The sequence below is a fragment of the Typopeltis vanoorti genome, chromosome 13 (genome assembly GCF_054136105.1).
Source record: "Typopeltis vanoorti isolate ZY-2024b chromosome 13, IOZ_Tvanoo_1.0, whole genome shotgun sequence".
Classification (NCBI taxonomy): domain Eukaryota; kingdom Metazoa; phylum Arthropoda; class Arachnida; order Uropygi; family Thelyphonidae; genus Typopeltis; species Typopeltis vanoorti.
Window position 1 is genome coordinate 14,931,026 of NC_143561.1, and position 12,712 is coordinate 14,943,737.

The window sequence follows — 12,712 nt, forward strand, 5'->3', positions numbered from 1 at the left end:
TGCAAAGAAACCACTCCTCACCCTCTTGCTCAAAACTTCCTTTCTTAACTTCCAGGGCTGGCCCCTTGTCCTTGCTCCTTGGTTTCACCTTGTATAGTCCTGATATCCTGACTAATTTGTTATCTGCCTATGCACTCTTTCACACAGTTAATTTATCCCTTCAAATCAGTGGTTGCCAAAGGGGGTCGATATGACATTGTTAGGAGTTGATTCGGGCTCAGGGGTCGACAGAAAAATATAAGACATCATTGTATGGGTAATATTTAATTCGGTTAACTTGGATTACCTCCATGACAAAAGACATGGAGGTAATGACAACGCAATTAAGAGTGAATCGTGGGATCAGTACCTCCATCTTACAGGTCCTATTCATGGACCTGTAAGATTGAGTAAGGTCATGAAAATAGTTACTGAGGCCAATCAAGTAGGCCAAAATTATGTATTTACCAATAAACGGATGTTGGTGGTTCCTGCCAGCTGGGGCAGTGGGAGCGAGATTGCAACACGTGCGTGGTTCTTATTATTATTATTATTATTACGGGCAACTCCAGGGAGTCATTAGACTCATCGAGGGAGGCCCCAAATCATTTTCATCACAACTATTCGACATTCATACAGTATCTATCATACCTTGCCTTAAACTCATTCACTGTCACAGCATCCACCACAGACTCAGGGAGCGCATTCCACTCATTCACTACTCTAAAAGTAAAGAACCCAGCTCTAACACCTTTACTAACCACACTTTTGCCCAGTTTCCATGGATGTCCCCTAGTCCTCCCACAACCAGCCCTGTTCTCAAAAATATCTTCTGAATTAATTTTATAGAAACCCTTCAGTAATTTGAATGTCTCAATCATATCTCCCCTCCTCCGCCTATCAACCAATTTTTGCAACCCACAAATCCTCAACCTGTTCTCATACGGTTCATTCCACAGACCTGCTATCATCTTGGTCACTCGCCTCTGGATCCTCTCCACCTCCTCCCCATCAAGAAGAAACCTAGGTGACCAAATCTGAGCACAGTAGTCGAGATGAGGTCTTATCAAGGCTCGATACAGAGGAACAATAACCTGCTTGTCTCTGCTTGTCAACGTATTCTTCAGCAACCAAGTGATTTGATGAGCTGATTTGGCCACTTTTGCAATGTGTCCCCTAAATTTCAATTCCTTATCCACCAACACTCCTAAATCTCGTGCCTCATCAATTTCCTGGAGCACGGTTCCACCAATGCAGTAAACTGCCGCCAATCTTTTCACCCCAAAATGCATAACCTTACATTTTGCCACATTAAATTGACATCCATTCTCCCTAGCCCATACCTCCAATCTATCCAAATCATCCTGCAAAATTTTGACGTCATCTGCATTCACTATTGCCCTACCCAACTTCGCATCATCCGCAAACAAATGAACTGTTCCTCTCAGATCCTTTCCTATATCATTTATGAACAAATTAAACAGCAGTGGTCCAAGAACAGATCCTTGTGGTACACCACTAGTCACAGGCCGTCTTGTGGACTCTACTCCTGAGTAAACCACTCTCTGATATCTCTCCGTCAACCACCCACCTATCCATCTCACCAACCCTATGTCCATTCCCATATGCTGCAATTTACTGATTAGAATTCCATGTGGTATCCTGTCAAAGGCCTTAGCAAGGTCCAGCAGAATCACTGTAAACCCATTACCCTTATCCAGTTCAGCCGTCACTGTGTTATAATACGTGAGCAAGTTACTGAGGCATGACCTACCCTTCACAAAACCATGCTGTCCCCGATACAGTATCCCATTTTCTTCTATCCAATCTTGTATTTTCCTCTTGACTATTTTCTCTAAGACCTTGATAATGATTCCTGTTATGCTGATTGGCCGGTAATTTTCAACAGCAGCCTTGGAACCACCTTTGTGCAGCGGAACTATTTTCCCCTCTTTCCACCCCCTTGGGACTGACCCAGTCCTGAGGCTCAAATTAAACATAATGGTCAAGGGCACTGACAATTCTTTGGCCGCTTCACGTACGACACGAGCTGGTATACCATCCAATCCCACAGATGTATTGACATTGAGGTTCTGTAATAGACTAGTTACCTCTACCTCATTCATCACAATTCCAGTATAAGCTGTTGGTTCCTCCATTTCCTCAAAGCCACCACCTGGATGATATACTCTTGCAAAGTGCTCGCTCAGTAATTCCACAACATCGACTGATTCAGTTACCTCCCTACCCTCAGCATTTTTTAAGATCATCCTACCATGAGCATTTTTCCTTTTACTTGCAACATATTGAAAAAACTGTTTGGGATTCTCTTTAGCCTGCATGGCCAATTTCCTTTCGTAATCTGCTTTTGCTTTTCTTACCACCCTTGTTACCATCCTGGCCTGAGCTTTATACTGTTCATGCACCTGATGGTCACCCTTCTCCTTAAATTCCCTCCACAATTGTTTCTTTTTTTGCAGCTCAAGCTTAATAGTGTTATTCATCCATTTAACCCCTACCTGATTTATTATTCGGACTCTTGGTATACAGTCAACCATTGCCTCCTGCAAACAGTTCTTGACCACCTCCCATGCACCATCAACATCCAGCCCTTGCAGTTTTACATGCCATGGCATTGAGCCAAGCACACACCTAAGCTTGTCATACTTACCAGCCCGGTAATTCCGGGCTGGTAAGTATGACACGTAATTATTTACTGATAATTACAAGTATTCGATCCCAGTCTCATTTTTGTGCATCGACATACAAGTGAGTGTTAACGTTCTAAAATTCATCAACATATATATTATAATTCAATCGTTATTCATTCACAAACTAAACTTCTCTATGTTGAAGAGTTGAGCAGCACTGGTAGTAATACCAGTGATATTACTAGTGATAGTAATATATACTACATTATACATACAATAAACACTAACTATAAAATAAACAATCTAAAAACTCACATAAGCGTCTTTTTTTGCTTGTCCTATTATAATTACGTAATAGTAAAATATAGGGGGTCGATAACAAGTCAAGAAACTCTTGAAGGGGCCAACGGGCTAATAAATTTGGCGACCCCCTGCTTCAAATCCTGGGGACCAAATCTGAGCACAACAGTCCAGGTGTGGTCTGATATTGTATAGAGCTTTATACAATGCAATGACAACTCTTATTTCTGCAGGTCAGCATCCTTCTCAGTATTGCAGCAATCCTCTGGGTTACCTTCACTGCCTTTGCAATATGCTAGCTTCACCACCTTTCCCTGAATTTCAGATTTTCTATCAATCACCATCCCTGGATCCCTTGGGTCAAATATCTTGGACAACATATGAGGTTTAAGAGCTTTAGATTCGGTCATAGCATCAAAGATCTGACTATAAGTGAGATGGCATCTCTGCCCTGCGTTGGAGAAAGTGACCATGTGGTTTTGACTTAGAAGATGAATAGACATTCAGGAGTATCAAAGAGTAAGGAATATATGTGGAATTAGAAGGCAGATGATTATAATAATCTTAGATATCAACTTGGAGTAGTTCCATGGAGGAAGGAATTGGAATGGCAAAATATCAGTGCTTGGGAACTTGCGAAGGAATATTTATTATGTGTGCTGTGCGTGAAGAAGAGAACACAATTTGGTGTAAAGTGGATGATAAACAATATCAAACAGAAACTGCAAGTTAAAAAGAGGGTTATGGAAAAAATATAAGGAGAGTTGTGGAGAGAAGGTGCAGGAAGAATATAAGACTCACACTAGGAGAGCAACTAGTAAGGAAGGCAGAAGTGGAATATGAGAAGAGATTAACCCTGAGATCCTAAGAAATTTTTTCACTGTAGCCACTAGGAGAAGCAGATAAAAATGGGAATAGGGTGACTGGTGGCAAAGGACATAGTGGAGTTGTTCAATGAACACTTTATTGGGATATTTCATCCTGGAAAAGTAGGTTTTATTGTTAACGGGATAGACCAGGTTTGAGGTTTAGAAGTGCAAGAAGTATGTTTCAAATACTGATACTATGGATATCAATTAAGCAATGGGACTGGTTTTGAGTCATGGTGCTAAAGAACTGACAGCTCCCTTGACCTGGCTTTTCAGTGAAAGTCTGGGCATGGAAAGGTACTCAGAGCGGAAGGAGGGTAAGATAGTATTATTGCAAAAGGATAGTAGCCAACTGGAAGTGTCAAATTGTAAACCAGTTTCTTCATCAGTAGTTGATAAGATCTTGGAGAAATTAGTGAGGGATCATTTACAGCATTGGGAAGATAAGGGTAATGTTATTTGTGAGTAAATGTGGATTTAAGGGGTGCTCTTTTTTTAGTAAGATGATTGCCTTTTATAATAAAGTGATGCACAGTTGATGAGGGAAAGGCATATTCTGCAATTTTTTAAATTTTTATTTTAGAAAGGCATTTGACAGGGTATAACATGATAAAGTGATATTTAAGTTAAAGCGCATGGGTTCAGATGTCAGGTTAGTGAACTGGCTCTAGGATTGGCTATCTGATAGGTATCAGAGTTGTGTATGGGGGAGCAGTATCAAGGAGGTAGAAATTTACAAATGGGGTCCCATAGGGCTCAGGACTGGGACTGTATTGTTTAACCTTTATATCAGTGACATTGTCAATGGATTGTGGGAGGGATATTCAGTTGTTTGCAAATGTGAAGCTGGGAAGGATTATTAGTAATGGAGCAGATGTGGTAGCACTGCAAGAGGATTCGAATAAACTGGACAGATGGGCAAATAAATGTGGGTATCAGTTTAATTTAGCTAATTGTAAAGTCTTGAAGTTTGGGATACGTTGATGGGAGGCTGCATACTCACTTGTAGGAACTGTACTGCAGGAAGTGAGGGAGACAAGGATCAAATATCTTGGACAACATATGAGGTTCAAATATCAAGAATTCCAGAAATTTCATTCCCTTACTACTACATGCAGTTTCCTCTTCCCAATTTATGCTGTAGTTAAAATCTCCCATAATTATTTTTTTGCACTCACCAAGCTCAACTGCTTAAACATTTCCTGCTCTTCACTTGCTGTGCTCCTTGGCTTGTAGCAACACCTCACATCACTTATTATAAGCAGTACTCCACTACCACATTTTCTCTTCCTTTCCTGTTGAAAAATGCTATACCCTGCTACTTCTATTCCTGTCAGTATATCATCTTCCATCAGCCACATCTCAGAAGTCCCAATAATCTTTGGACAGGCTAATGTAATCAGTGCCACCCATTCATCTCCTTTATTCTGGATACTACTGGCATTAGTATAAAGAATCACGGTATTGTCACTGTTTCTATACCTATCATTATCATCCCTCCAGATTCCACTGGATTCAGCATTACCGATGTATTTTTCCCTTCTCCCAAGCACCTATTCCCACTACCGTCCCCTGATAATTGTAGTTTCCCTGCATTGACTTCTTCAGAGAACACTATTCTCTACAGATGCTTACATTCTGACTCATTCAAATGCAAGCCATCTCTCACATAGTTCCTTTCTATCCTCAAATGCCTTCGAATCATCCATGTGTTCGAAGTCTCTATTTTGACACATTCTAGCTATTATAATATTCATTATTGATGCTCTTCTCCGCAGCTCTGCATTATCCTACCTGGACAACACACTCACTATCTTCCCTCTGTCTTCTTCCATACAACCTCAATCTAGAAGAAAAACTCCTTAGCCTGTTCACGGTATGAATGGATTATAGGTTTCTAAATAAACCTTTCATGGGTGGGAACCAGATGAAAGGATCAGATAAAATTGGTAGTGAGTATTTTGATACCTGTTTATTTATGATACAGTATTATACAATTATCATATAAAACCAAATCTTCATTGGGTAATATATCTTTGGAGTAGAGTACGATCCTCTACTTCAAAAGTGATCCCATCAAAATACCAGCTAAAAGATATGGCAGTGGATTACTTGATAGAGCTAATTACAACAGAAAGCCTTAAAGTAGGAAAACTGCATTCGATAAGTTATTAATTAACTTAAGGAATTCACAACATACACTAGAATATAAATTAAATTAAACTTTAATATATAGTTCCAATATTTTGGCAACGTCACGTTGTCATCTTCAAAGGAACTTAAAATAAAGACACGTCACGCAGGCACTACAAACAGTAAATGAGGACGAAGCAGGAAGCTATTGTTTCTCCTAAAAAGTCCCGATGGTGCTCCCTAGTGGGCTATGTAGATATTCTTGGCTGTTGGGCTGAAGGTCTCCTGATGTATGTCTCCCAAATTTGGGGCAGTCTCATGCAACCAAATTTATTTAGGTTTGGCATGTTTCTTAGGGCTGCGGCTGATTCCATGAAAAGTCTTTCAAATTTGAACTTGCTACGGTGTATTATTGTGGCTTTCTTCCACCGTATTCTGTGGTGTGTATCCAGAGCATAGTCTGCAAGACCAGAGTGGCTATACTGGTGAAAACCGATGTAGTCCTTGTGTTCTCAAATTCTGATATTTGCTGTCCTGCCTGTTTGGCCAAAGTAGGACAGTTTACAGCTGTAAGGGACCTGGTATACACTAGGTAGGTCTAGGGGAAGTGGTTGGTCTTTAGTGGAGTGGATAAGGGATGCCAATTTTCTATATGGTCTGTAACAGGAGGTCAAGTCATGGTTTTAAGATTTTGGTAATTTTTTCCCAAGGTGCCTCGGATGTAGAGAATGGTGATGGATTTAGAGTAATCCTTGTTGTGAAGGGGGGGGGGAATTGTTGGTGAATGTATCTGCCTTTATGGGTGGGTTTTCTATAAACTGAGAAAACCAAGGTTCCATCAGTCTGGCAGGTGACTAGTGTGTCTAGGAAAGGAAGGCTGTTGTTTTCTTCTTTTTCCAGGGTAAACTTGATTCTGGGGGTGTTGGTTATTTAAGTGTGTTAAGAAGGAGAGGAGTACATCAGAGCCATGTGGCCCAATAGCGAACACATCATCAATGTAGCAAAGCCATATGGTTGGTTTTTGTGGGGCAGAGTTTAAGGCTTTCTCTTCAAAAGTTTCCATAAAGAAGTTGGCCAGAGGATGGGGAGAGTGGTGAACCCATGGATGTCCCCTCTATTTGTTTGTAGAATTTTCCCTGCCAAACAAAATAGACTGAGTTCATTGTGAACTGAAATAGGACCGAGATATCAGGAGGAAATTTAGCTTGGATTAGCTCTAAGGTTTCCTTGAATGGGCCATTTGTGAATAAGAAGGAGACATCAAAACTGACCATTATGTCAGTATGTTGGAGTGTAAGGTTTTCTATGCTGGCTTTGAAGTGGGCTGAGTTTTTTTTTTTTTTTTTTTTTTTATGTGTGATGGTGTGTTGCCAGTATAATGTGAGCTCTTTGGCCAAATGTTTAGCTAATTTGTACGTGGGGGAATCAATGCCATCTACTATGGGATGGTATGGCACATTTTCTTCATGTATTTTTGGGAGCCTATATGTACGGGGGGGGGGGGGGTATAGAGTTAAACAGTTTTTATTTTGTTAGTAACTTCTACAGGCCAAGAAGTGACCTTCTTAAGGAGCCTATGGAGTTTTCCGATTTGCGAGTTGGTGGGATAGTATTCAATAGGGAGGTAAGTAGCCCGATCTAATAATAGAGCATTAAGCTTACCTGCGTAGTCCGTATGGTTGAGTACTACTGTGCCATTTCCCTTATCTGCTTTGGTGATTACTATTTTGTTTTTTTTTTTTCATTTCCTGCAGAGCTTTATATTCACTATTGGATATGTTGGTTTTTGGTGGTCTTGCTTTGGTGAGAACACAAGCTACATCCAGTCTAATATGTTGGCGATGTGGTTTGGAAGGTGGCAGATCCCATGTTCAATCGAGATCATTATATCTTCGGGCGGTATTTTTTTGGGAGCAATAACGAAGTTGTGGCCACGTGAAAGAGCGATGAGCGAGTGCTGCAGGCTTCAACGTAACTGAAGAAAGGTTGACTACAGTGTTGGTTGGAAGTTTTCGTTTGGAGGTCGAGTTCTTTTTTTAATAATTTCTCGATATGTCGACCCCATATTTTCTCAAATTCTTTATCTGCTGCAGTGCACGAGACGTCATATAAAACTGACCAAAGCTCGTGATTTAACGTGTTGAAAAGCTCTTCTTCAGGTGACAAATAGCTGTTTGCATCAGTTAGGAGAACGGGTGTGACAGCAAATTTCACAATTTGGGATTACCTGATTATCCTGGCAGCGTTTTAGGAAGGTCAGATGATTCAGTTGTTTTGATAATTTCAGCTTCATTTTACCAAATTAGCGGGCCTTGCTATGCAATGGAATCTCCGTGGATGATAGTAATTTTTGTAGAAAGGCTTATACGTTGATTATACATGATTATTAATTAACTTAAAGAATTCACAATGTACACTAGAATATAAATTAAACTTTAATATATATTTCCAATATTTCGGCAACGTCACGTTGCCATCTTCAAAGGAACTTAAAATAAAGACGCATGCAGGCACTACACACAGTAAATGAGGACAAAACAGGTAGCTGTTGTTTCTACTAAAAGTCCTGATGGTGCCCCTAGCAGGCTATGTAGGTATTCTTGGTTGTTGGGTTGAAGGTCTCCTGATGTACATCTCCCAAATTTGGGACAGTCTCATGCAACCAAATTTGTTGAGGTTTGGAATGTTTCCTAGGGCTGCGGCCTTCAGCCCAACGGCCAAAAATACCTACATAGCCTGCTAGGGGGCACCATCAGGACGTTTAGGAGAAACAAAAGCTTCCTACTTCATCCTCATTTACTGTGTGTAGTGCCTGCGTGCACGTGTCTTTATTTTAAGTTCCTTTGAAGATGGCAACGTGACGTTGCCGAAATATTGGAAATATATATTAAAGTTTAATTTAATTTATATTCTTGTGTACGTTGTGAATTCCTTAAGTTAATTAATAATCATGTATAATCAACATAAGCCTTTCTACGAGAATTACTTTGATAAGTTAGTTGATTACCTACTATACTGAAGCTGCAACATGCACAGTAAGTCAGCAAGTGAATTTATTGAAGCAAAAAAGAAACAAAGGAAAGAAAATCAGATGAATTTAAATGGTAAATGACCTGGACTGGAAAGAAAACCAAGAACAGGAACACAGAACATATTGATGCTTACAGGTAAAGAGGAATACTAAGTGGATGTTATGATAGAGAGGAAATTATATATTTTAGGTGAGACAAAATGGAAATAAACAAGGGAGGAAGAATTTAAGTGGAGAGAGTTGTGCTTGGAAAAGAGAATGACAATAAAAAACGGTGTCAGTTTTATTAGTAAAGAAGTAAATGACAGGCAGTGTGATGGAATTAGTGATAGAATAATGAGGCTTATATTTTAATGTAATGGGAAACAAATCTCACTTATTCAGGAGTATGCACCATAAAAAGGTTTAGATATGGAGAAAGAGACATTTGAGGAACAGATGGAGGATGTTATTCAGAATGAGAGTGTAATCGTTTTAGGAGATCTTAATGCACAGGTAAAGTTGGAGAAAAAGGACAGGAGTAGAAAAAAGTTTGGGCCCATTTGGGTTTTGGTCAAAGAAATAAGGAATGACAAAGGTTATTAGATTTTTGCATCAGAAATTACCTCAAAATTGAAAATGAAATGGACTTTTCATTTTGAAAATGAAAAAGTCTTTTCTGAAACAGTCTCTTCATAAAAGACCTTGATGGACCCGTGTTTCACTCAGGATTTCTCCATGAGTGCAGGTCACAAAGATGCCTCCAATGATCTCGAGCCTCTCTCTTCCATGTTATACCCATAGATTTCACTAGTCCTATCTTGTAGGTGGTCTTCCTGCTTTTCTCTTTATTCTTGGTTGCCAGTTTAGTATTCTATATGTCCATCTGTTATCCTTGAATCTTGCTATGTGACCTGCCCATCATCTTGCTTTCATATACTGCAGTTACCACATCTTTTATGCCTGATCTCTTTCTTAGTTCTGTGTTTAACATGTTCCATTTTGCTGATGTTACAAATCCTGCACTCTATTGTACGCTAAGTTATTCTGTGAGTCTCTTCTTTTCTTATCGTGTTCCATGTTTCTGATCCATATGCAAGTGATGGAAAAATGTCACTATTAAATAGTTTTGCCTTTGCAAATATGTCAAGATTTGCATCAGTAAGTGTTTCTTTTAGTCTGTTGAATGATAGCCATGCAGCTTTCCTTTTGCTAGTTCTTCAGATAAATCGTTATTCATTTTTACTGTTTGTCCAAAGTAATTGTAGGAGTCAACTTGTTCTATAGAGATGTTATCAATACATAGGTGACTGTCACTTGTGTAGCTGTTTCTGATCCATTTTGTTTTTTCTAGATTCATTTCCAAGTCTATCTTACTGCTGTGTGTGTATATTTTTTCACCCATTTCTTCTAGGTCTTTTGAGTTGTGGGATATCAGTACTAGATCAGCAATGTAGTTTTTCACCATCTATGCTTATTCCTCCATTTAGGAATATTTTTTTCAGAATGTATTCTAAAGTGCTGGTAAATAGATTTGGGGAGATCACATCACCTTGATGAACTCCTCTCTTTATATCTATATTTATAGGTTGATCAAATAGGGTTATTTGTGTGGTCTGATTTTTGTTAATTTCTTTTATCATGTGGATGTAAGTAGGATCCACATTTATTTCCAATAAGGCACTGATGACTGCATTGTGTTCTATGGTATCAAATGCTTTTTTTTTTAAATCAATAAAGAGGAAACAGAGGGATTGAGTATTCTCTGCATTTTTCTGTTAGTTGTGAAATGACCTGGATATGATCTATTGTGGAGAAGCCTCTTCTGAATCCTGCCTGCTCTCTACTGCAGTTATCATTGAGAGTGTTTTGGATTCTGTTCAGTATTACTCTGTTCATGATTTTATATATGTGAGAGAATAAGAATACACAGATTGGACGATAGTTTTTTTTATGTCTTCTTGTTCCCTTTTTTGAATAGAAGTATGGTTTTTTGAGGTCTTCCATTCCTCTGGAATCTTTCTTTCTTTGAAGTACCACGTAAATCTGGCAGCCAATGCTTTGAAAATAATTGGTCCACCTTGTTGGATTTCTTCAGCCTTAACATGATCAAGTCCTGAAGCTTTACCTTTACTCATTTTCTTAAGGGCATGTTCTATTTCTTCTGGAAGTAGATCTGGTATATTGCTTGGTTTTGGAATAATAGGTTCTGAAACTTGGCACTTAGTTGCATAGAGATCATTATAAAAATTCTGCACAATTTCTTTTCGATTAGTATGTTTATCTCCATTTTGATCCTGTAAAGCAGATGGAATTGACTGTTTAAAATTTAAGTCTATTTTTTTTCAGGCTGGTTTTTGCCTGCACCACTTCTCTTAGTTTTTGTAAGCTTTGTAGTCTTCTGGAATTCTTTTCCTTCCTTAGTAACTTACAGATAATTTTGTATTCTAGAAAATTTTCTTCAGTTCTTTTCTCTTTTTCAGTAGTTCTATAATTTGAGGTGAGAGTCATTCTTTTTTCTTTCACAGGAATTTCTGATTTTTTTTTCCACTCATTGAATTTATTAATAAAGTCAATATAGTCATCATTTATGTAACAGTTCTTAATAGTCCATTCGGTCTCTTCTATGTACCTCCTGAACTTGTGGTAGTCTATTTGTTTGGGTTGTCTTTTGTGGTTTGATGTTGTCCTGATATGTAGTTCTTTTTTGTGGTCTATTCTTATGATGACTGAGGAGTCTGTGGTCAGAATCTATATGTTGAGGTATGTTTCACCTATTGTACCAACATTTTGTACCAGTCTTTTACAGTCTGTTAAAATGTAGTCAATTTCATTTTTTGTGTCTCCATTCGGTGATTGCCAAAACCATCTTCTTGGGCATTTGTTGAAAAAAGTGTTTATGATAAAGAGTTGTTCAGTTGCATCAAATTCAGCTAATTTCTCTCTCCTCTTCTATTTCTTTCTCTCAGGCCATGTGGTCCTATAAACTTTTTCTTTTCCACATCCTATTTTGGAATTAAAGTCACCACCAAGAAATGTGTATGTTGACTTGTAATTAAATGCCTGTTCAAGATTCGCCATGTGGTCCTATAAACTTTTTCTTTTCCACATCCTATTTTGAAATTAAAGTCACCACCAAGAAATGTGTATGTAATTAAATGCCTGTAATTAAATTGACTTGTAATTAAATGCCTGTTCAAGATTCATGTAAAAATTTTCTAGTTCTTGATTATCAGCTACAGATACTGGGGCATGGCAGAATATTAATTTTATTGTTATCTATTCCAATTACGAGTACACCTATTCTTTCAGATATGATGTTACAAGAAAGGATCGACTTGGTGAGCTTAGATTTAACAATGAAGCCCACTCCGCCTTGTTTGCCATTGTTTGAGGATGCTCCAAGGAGTATCTGTGAGCCATTGTACCATCTTGCTGTCAGTTCTTTCAATCTTTTTGTTTCATTCAATAGCAGCATATCCAAGTTGATATTGGTTAGTTCTTTGATTAATAAATCTATTCTATGGTCTCTTGCTAAAGTTCAAGTGTTGCGGGTACTGATTGCCATTTTCACAGATTTAAGAGGCAGTCTGTTTTCATCTGCGAGATTCTTAACACCCCTGGCCTCACTCAGTGCCTTACCGCTGCTATAGAAAGCGCGAGTGTGGGCTGCGCAGGAGTCAGGGCTGTTTCTGTTGTAGTGGCATCTTTGCTGTGGTCGCATATACACTTCTCCTGACCAGGGTTCTGAAGTTTCAGAAAACACAAGT

At 38.7% G+C, this 12,712-nt stretch overlaps 1 protein-coding gene across 3 annotated transcripts in view; it reads right to left on the reverse strand.

The window, feature by feature from the left end:
* The window catches only part of LOC150099945 (ATP-binding cassette sub-family C member 1-like), a 317,694-nt gene that overhangs the window by 156,037 nt on the left and 148,945 nt on the right, over positions 1–12,712 (reverse strand). The gene's annotated exons all lie outside the window — the stretch shown is intronic.